At 42.9% G+C, this 6,409-nt stretch overlaps 1 pseudogene; it reads left to right on the forward strand.

Annotated features, from left to right (window-relative positions):
• The first annotated feature begins 338 nt into the window (after window positions 1-338).
• On the forward strand, window positions 339-3,806 carry LOC109549803 (importin subunit alpha-1 pseudogene; annotated as a pseudogene).
• Window positions 3,807-6,409: the final 2,603 nt, after the last annotated feature.

Here is a 6,409-nt window from a genome sequence, read left to right on the forward strand (position 1 = left end):
AAAACAACCTTCAGGCATCCACATTTATACCAGCTTGAAGTGTGCAGTGAAAACTGTACAGCCCCGAAGGACCGTTTTTTCCTCAATAGCGACTTTGAAAATGGACAATAAAGAATTCTCAGAAGGCAGAGCCAGAAGCCAGGAGCAATGTGTAAGAGAGTTGCTCCCAGAGAGCAGAATCAGTGGTATGTGTTCCCATTGCTCCACGGGAGTACTGATGGTTTTCATCCTCTCCCTGTCCCACCATTGAGTGGGTGTGTTGGGATGAGATGAAGGAGAAAATGACTTGTCTTTTTAATTCAAAGCCTGCTGGACCACAGGGAGTCCCATCTAGACGGATGGCATGGACTGAGTGTATTCTGGAGATGCAGAGCTTTGAAATGGGTACAGCGGCTGGTTGGGACTTTTGAGTTGTTTCTCAAAGTTGTTGCTGGGGAGGAGCAAGTGTGTTCTTTGTGTGAGAATGAGAGTCAAATGGAAGAGCTGACTGTGGCCAAGACTTCGATGTGTTCACCATCACTTGTTTTCCTTCATACTGGGTACACAACTAGACTACATTTCTCAGCTTCCCTTGAATCTAGATGTGGCTAAGTGACAGAGATCTGACCAATGTGGATGTAGGAAAAACTGATGTATGTGACTTCCAGGCATGGCCCATACGATCCTCCCAGGGGGTCATCTTTTCTCTTCCTGGAATGCAGGGATGGGTACATCTCCTAGGAAAAACTTGGGATTCACTTGTTGAAGATGGCAGAGCCACAAAATGAAGAGGGTCTGGGTCTCTGAATCACACTTGAAAAAAATGTATCCCATCAGGAACAACCTTACTGGGCTGTGATAAGAGTAAGAAATAACTTTTTTTGTGACAGCCACTAATTTTCCTTTTTCCTGTACCAGGGACTAGATTTACCTCTACTGACATACTACGATAAAGATAATATATGCTTGAATATAGATAATTTGGTGAAGTCAGAAAGTAAAAGGAAATAAAAACTCTGTTTTTCCACTCCCCAGAGTTAACCACTTTTAATATTTTAGTGTGTGTTCTTACTAACATTTTTTTCTATGCATTTATTTTTGCATAAAAACATTCATACGTCTTAGGTGGAAATATTATGAAGAGAGTTTTGGTGATAGAAAGTATTTCCCAATCTGGATCTCTAATTGCTCAGATTATTCAACATATGTTTTAAAAATGTAAACTCCAGGGCTTCCCTGGTGGCACAGTGGTTGGGAGTCCGCCTGCCGATGCAGGGGACACGCGTCCGTGCCCCGGTCCGGGAAGATCCCACATGCCGCGGAGCGGCTGGGCCCGTGAGCCGTGGCCGCTGAGCCTGCGCGTCCGGAGCCTGTGCTCCGCAACGGGAGAGGCCACAACTGTGAGAGAGGCCCGTGTACAGGGAAAAAAAAAAAAAAGGAAAAAAAAAGGAAACTCCATAGTTGATTAAAATCATTAGCAATAAAAATGAACTTGAAGAGATTTTTCTTATCTTACTGATATTCATACATGCTATGAAGCAAAGAATTGTCTGTTAGTTTCACCATTTCACGCTCAGCGAGTAACACAGTGACAAGCAAAAAGAGGCGCTAAATAACTATCTGTTGAGTAAACTGACATATGAATGAATGGATGAATGAATGAATGAGGACAATTCTGCTTTAGTACAACAGGAAAAAAGTTGTTCATTAATCATCCTGGCAGTGTCTAAACTATGTAAATAACCATTTTAGATGGGTTGTATCAGTTGTTTTAAACATACATCAAAGATGCTAAGATATGCCCTTTGAAGGGTGGAAGGAAGAATATTGCTAATGAAAATATTTCTTCTTCCTTACCACACCATCCTCGGGCTGACCGTGGTGGACGTCTTGAGCGCAGTCGACCCGCAGCCTGTGCGCCCCGCACCGCCTCCTGTGGAAGCTTGAGCCGGCTGTGTCGCTTTCTCCCTTTGTCTCATAACCGCGTCCACCAATGAGAATGCTAATTCACCAGCTGCCCGCCTTAACAGATTCAAGAACAAGGGGAAAGACAGTCCAGAAATGAGGCGGCACCGAACAGAAGTTAGTGTGGAGCTCAGGAAAGCTAAGAAGAGTGACCAGATGCTGAAAAGGAGAAATGTCAGCTCTTTTCCAGATGATGCTGCTTCTCCACTGCAGGAAAACCGCAACAACCAGGGCACTGTAAATTGGTCTGTTGATGACATTGTCAAAGGCACAAATAGCAACAATTTGCAAAGCCAGCTCCAAGGTACAAAAGCTGCTAGGAAACTGCTTTCCAGGGAGAAACAGCCCCCTATAGACAGCATAATCCGGGCTGGTTTGATTCCAAAATTTGCGTCCTTCTTGGGCAGAACTGATTGTAGTCCCATTCAGTTTGAATCTGCTTGGGTCCTCACTTACATTGCTTCCGGGACATCAGAACAGACCAAGGCTGTGGTAGATGGAGGTGCTATCCCAGCATTCATTTCTCTGTTGGCATCTCCCCACACTCACATCAGTGAACAAGCTGTATGGGCTCTAGGAAACATTGCAGGTGATGGCTCGGTTTTCCGAGACTTGGTTATCAAGTACGGTGCAGTTGACCCGCTGTTGGCACTTTTGGCGGCTCCTGATTTGTCATCTTAACATGTGCTTACTTACGTAATCTTACCTGGACACTTTCAAATCTTTGTCGCAACAAGAATCCTGCACCACCCCCCCCCCCTTAGATGCTGTTGAGCAAATTCTTCCTATTTTAGTTCGTCTCCTGCAACATGATGATCCAGAAGTTTTAGCTGATACCTGCTGGGCTATTTCCTACCTTACCGATGGTCCAAATGAACGGATTGAAATGGTTGTGAAAACGGGGGTTGTATCTCAATTGGTGAAGCTTTTAGGAGCTACTGAATTGCCAATTGTGACTCCCGCGCTAAGAGCCGTAAGGAATATCATCACTGGGACAGATGAACAGACTCAGGTTGTAATAGATGCCGGAGTACTTGCCATCTTTCCCAGCCTGCGAACAAACTCCAAAACTAACATTCAGAAGGAAGCTACGTGGACGATGTCAAACATCACGGCTGGCTGCCGGGACCAGATACAGCAAGTTGTACATCATGGCTTAGTCCCGTTCCTTGTTGGCGTTCTCTCTAAGGCCGACTTTAAGACACAAAAGGAAGCTGTATGGGCTGTGACCAACTACACAAGTGGCGGAACAGTTGAGCAGATCGTATACCTTGTTCATTGTGGCGTAATAGAACCGTTGATGAACCTCCTAACTGCGAAAGACACCAAAATTATTCTGGTTACTCTGGACGCCATCTCAAATATCTTTCACGCTGCTGAGAAACTAGGGGAAACTGAGAAACTTAGTATAAGGATTGAAGAATGTGGAGGTTTGGACAAAACTGAAGCTCTACAAAACCATGAACATGAGTCTGTGTACAAAGCTTCATTGAACTTGATTGAGAAGTGTTTCTCTGTGGAGGAAGAGGCAGATCAAAATGTGGTGCCAGAAACTACCTCTGAAGGGTTACATTCCAAGTTCAGGATGGCACTGCTGGGACCTTCAGCTTTTAGACTGTACATCTGAGGCATAAAGTTGTTTGTTGTGTACTGTGTCTGGTAGAAGTTTGTCTTACTGTTTCTCTACTAAGAACTCTTTACATGTGGTTTGTTATTTTAGCACTTTTTACAAAGAAACTATACTTGAACAGTTCCAAACTGTACATACTGTATGAAGCTTCTCCTCTCAATGGGTTTCCTATTTCTATGTGGAATTTCATATCTTGCAGTGTCCTGTAAATAAAGATTAAACTCCAAAAAAAAAAAAATTCTTCTTCCGTAAGAAAAGAGTGGAAGTAGAAATAAAGAACAGCAGAATACAGGCCACATCCTTGCCCCAGGCTGTAGCATCCACCTGACAATATATCAATATAATTTAAATGGATCTTGAGTTTATAGGCTAAACAAGTCTTTTTATAACTTGAATTCTCCATTCTAGAATTCCTAATATGACTTCATTTCTCCATTAAGCAGCATGAATACTAAAGTAATTTTTTTTTAAAGGAAGGCCCTTTTAAATCTGAGGGATTTTTCTCTTTAAAGACAGACTATTTGGGAAAAATTCTTAGGTCACAACTTTCCAAAACCGTAGATACTGCTCCCATGAATTATCGCATATAACATTTCAGAGAAATTTTAGGTCAACCTGGTTTCTTTCTCCTTTGATGATTCTTTTTGTTAATTTTCCTTATACTTAAAGGGTTTTTCTTCCCCTTATGGTTAAAATGCAAAATTTTTGCCAGAGTTTGTCTAAGTGTGTTTGCCAGTTTTCATCAAATGTGATATGGTGACTTTCAGTTTGTTCATTTGTCTTTTTCAATTCAGGTAGGTTCTTTAATTATCTTAATCACAGACTGATGGTGTGTGGCTGCCTCACTCCAGGGGCCTCCTAAAACCAGAGACTATGTCTTAGCCATATGTATATCTTCAGCCTTTGGCACAGCAGTGATGGGTGACTGAAGTAATGAAGATTAGAGTCACCTGGGAAAATCTCTAGTAAAGGAAGTATCCATGCATTGATAGAATGACATTTTACTGCGTTTGACTTCCACATGATTTCATGGATCTACGTGGACCACAATGATTGTGAAACTTTGGTCAGGTGATTTGCTTTAAGTGATGGGATATTAGTAACTGTGATGCCAGCAAAAACCTGAAGAGCATTTGTACATTGATGCTTGCTCTCTTCAGATGCCTAGGGAACCCTGAGACTGCCCTGTGAAGATGGTAAGCTAGAAGCCCACTAGAAGATGCAGTGCCACATGGAGCAATGATGAGCTAATTCAACTTAGGTGCCACCCCTCCCCCTCTAGACCACCTAGTTTACCTACAGCCAGACAGCTGAGTGAGATCATTTTTGACCATCCAGCTTCAAACAAACTCAACCAGGCCAGAAATACTTCTCACTGACCCACAAAACTGCAAGAGAAATCCAAATATTTGTTGTTTCAGGCCACTGACTTCCAGGGTAATTTGTTATGCAGCAAAAGCTAATTGATACAGGAAACCACCGAATTATTCTAATTAGAAGGATGACATTAACTGATTTATATTTTAAAAGGATAACTCTGGATAATATATTCTTGGGAAGTGGGTCCAAGAATGGAAACAGCAGTTAGGAAGCTATTGCAATAATCCAGTTGAGTGATTTAGTGGGTCTGTTCCAGGGTGACGGCAGATCTCTCTCAGAGGAGAGAACTGAATACACTTAAAACATAGTCTGAGGAAGAATTGGTTTTGAGGAATTGTTTTGTCCAGAGAGAAAAATGGTAAAAAACACCCTGCAATAAGAACTAGACTCATACTCCTCAAGAGGTGTACATGACTCTAGAAGACAATGGAGCAATGCCTACCAATTTTAAATGAAAACAATTTTGAAGCTAGAATTTTGTACTTAACCAAACTATCAATCAAACGTGAAGACACAATCCAAGCATTTTCTGACACGCAGAGACTCAGAATGTTTGCCTTTCAGGCATACTTTCTGAAGAATTCATTGAGAAATTAGAAGTTTTTACACCAAAACATGAAGATGTAAGCCTAAACTAATCCAAAGTCTGCTCCAGATGTGTTTTGTTGGCTCTCAGCTACACACTGATTTTCCGTACTCTCCTGTGTATTTCTGGGGCTGAGAGCCTGAAAACTACCTTTTTGAGACTCCATTGTTAGCTGGGTTCTAATTTATTTTATCCTGTGGGAGAATTTTTTTTTTTTTTTTTTTTTTGCGGTACGCGGGCCTCTCACCGCTGTGGCCTCTCCCCTTGAGGAGCACAGGCTCTGGACGCGCAGGCCCAGCGGCCATGGATCACGGGCCCAGCCACTCCGCGGCACGTGGGATCCCCCCGGACCAGGGCACGAACCCGCGTCCCCTGCATCGGCAGGCAGACTCTCAACCACTACGCCACCAGGGGAGCCCTATCCTTTGGGAGAATTTTGAATGCAATTAGGAGACAGGAGGAAGGTAGAAGACCTTGTGATTCTGGCAGTGGCTTCAGTAGCTTTAATACAAGTGCACCAGCCATGTTGGTAGAACTTCCAACAGCATCTGCAGAGCATATGTTCCTAGAGCATCAAGGTATTGGAGGCTATGGGCTTCTTCTCAGTGGTAGAGGGAAGTGTGGACTCGGGTGTTTCTGCAAGGGCGGTGGTGTTTACTGCAGTTACTGTCTCTGGGTAATACCACCTTCTTCCTCTTACTCCTTCTGTCTTTCCAATACTTTAGTAATGAATTACCTCAAGAGGAAATTCATTCCTCCCTGATTTAATTAACTAGAGTGGTTTCTGGATTTTTTGGCCTGGGAACTGAATGATAGAGTCCAATGAAATGAAATCATAGTCTGAAAGACATTTGAATAGGCCCTGAAAG

Source organism: Tursiops truncatus, chromosome 6 (genome assembly GCF_011762595.2).
Source record: "Tursiops truncatus isolate mTurTru1 chromosome 6, mTurTru1.mat.Y, whole genome shotgun sequence".
Lineage (NCBI taxonomy): Eukaryota > Metazoa > Chordata > Mammalia > Artiodactyla > Delphinidae > Tursiops > Tursiops truncatus.